The sequence below is a fragment of the Sinocyclocheilus anshuiensis genome, unplaced genomic scaffold (genome assembly GCF_001515605.1).
Source record: "Sinocyclocheilus anshuiensis isolate Anshui unplaced genomic scaffold, SAMN03320099.WGS_v1.1 scaffold1079, whole genome shotgun sequence".
Classification (NCBI taxonomy): domain Eukaryota; kingdom Metazoa; phylum Chordata; class Actinopteri; order Cypriniformes; family Cyprinidae; genus Sinocyclocheilus; species Sinocyclocheilus anshuiensis.
This window is the reverse complement of record NW_015548207.1, coordinates 2,292,537-2,294,735: the sequence shown is the minus strand read 5'-3', so window position 1 is coordinate 2,294,735 and position 2,199 is coordinate 2,292,537. Positions and strand designations below refer to the sequence as shown.

Below are 2,199 nucleotides of genomic sequence, written 5' to 3'. Positions count from 1 at the left end.
TTTGAGTTGAATTACTGAAATAAATTAACTTTTCCACGACATTCTAATTTATTGAGATGCACCTGTATATATATGTTCTTTAAAAATGTTTTTTTAAATATATTGTTTATTTTTATTACATTGTGGGTAAATATTGACACTACACGTCAAAAGTTTGAAATAATTATCATTTTTAGAATGATTTCTGAAGGATCAGAGTAATGGTTGCTGAAAATTAAACTTTGCATCACAGGAATAAATTACTTCTGTCATGAAATGTGTATGAATTAATTTACAGATAAATTACTTACTTTTGCTGCGTTGTATTATCTTTAAACCACACAGGAGGTTTGTAGACACTATATGAAGCAGACTTTAAAAATCAGTCGTGTTGTGTGCGAGCAGAGGATTTGTTTTTACAGACAGGTCTTATGGGATTTAAAGTATGAAATGAGAAATGACCCCCTCCTGCAGCGGTCCATTCCTGTGAGAATAAGATGTAGTCTCCAGTAACAACACTGTTATGTAAGAAGTGTTTGTGAGATGAAGGCCACACTTCTAGAACAAATGAGGCCAGATCTGAGCGCTGGTGAATCACGCAGAAGGTTCAGCAGGGCATCGAGGAACCTGGCAGAACCTGATAGCTGTGTATTTAGGGTGTTCACAGTGTGCTTTTCTCTGGAGGATTTGTCTCTGTAGTGTTTCTACATAGGATGTAGGTCCAAACAATGCTGTATGGCCAAAAATAAAAATAAATAAAATAGAATGTTCAAAAAACTTGCCTAGGAAACATTTCTCATTTAGGTTAACTTCATATACTAAAGTAATTAAAATTAAAACTGAAATGAAAATTCATAAAAACTACATAGACATATAACATATATTTATTAAAACGAAAATGGAAAATAACAAAAATAAAAATAATAAATAACAATAATAAAAAACGTATTCAAACGCAACTATAATAGTATCTCAATGATACTAAACACTGGTATGTGCAAACAAGACATTCACAAAATTGTTAAAACAAAACATAATACACTATCATTCAAAAGTTTATAAAAAATACAGTAAAAATAATAATAGTAATATTGTGAAATATCAATACATTTTTAATAAAAAAAACTAAAGATATCTATTTGAATATAGAATATTTTAATTGTGTAATTTATTACACATATAAATTAATAATAATAATTGTAATAAATACTACTAATAATTCTAATTTATTCCTGTTGTAACAAAGCTGAATTTTCAGCATCATTACTCCAGTCTTCAGAGTCACGTGACCCTTCAGAAATCATTCTAATATGCTAATATTGCTGCATAAGAAACATTTCTTATGATCAACGCTGAAAACAGCTGTGCCACTTGATATTTTTCTGGAAACTGTGATGCAGTTTTTTTTAGTATTCTTTGATGAATAGAACGTTAAAAAGAAAAGCATTATTTGAAATATAAATCATTTGTAACATTATAAGTGTCTTTACTGTCACTTTTGATGCAATTTAATGCATCCTTTCTGAATAAAACTATTTCTTAATCTTTGAATCTTTGCTCAAAATCTATTTTAAATTTACTTGAAATACTCTTGATAAAAAAATACATTATCAATATTGTCTATTTATTCAGCATCTGATACAATGGGAAGTATAATCTCAAAATGGCTAAATATCAGCTGATTAATTGGCCAGAATATTGGTTTATTATTATGATGAACTAATGCATAACGGTTTTGTTGTTTTCACAGTGGTCAATGGAAAATTGATCAGAGATGAATGCGCATCTACCGGACCATGTTCACCTCTGTCCACCAAAGACGCTAAAGGTAAGGCCTTCCACCTGAGCATGACCCCAGAAATACAGGAATATGACCTGAACGAGAATTACAGTTTTATCTAGAACGTGTTTCAAAGGCCAGTTAAACACTAGCTGTGTAAAAGGTTATGGCTTCACATTTTTCTGAAAAATTTCCAATTTCCAATTTTCTGAAAAGAACGCGACTAAAAGACTTGAGCAAGTTCAAGGTCTGGTAGAAATGAAAAGAAATGGTTCAAAAACACAGACAACATCCGTTTTGTTTAAACAACTGTGCATGTTTATTACGTAAAACAGACCAAATTTATAAATTCATACCTCAAATAAAATGCTAGTGCTGAAATATAACAAAATCAAATGTTCATTAACACACACCTCTGCCTCTCTTGAATGAGTGTGTGC

General features: G+C 30.4%; 1 pseudogene; it reads left to right on the top strand.

The window, feature by feature from the left end:
- The window catches only part of LOC107653544 (ankyrin repeat and MYND domain-containing protein 1-like), a 25,764-nt pseudogene extending 23,883 nt beyond the window's left edge, over positions 1-1,881 (top strand).
- Positions 1,882-2,199: the final 318 nt, after the last annotated feature.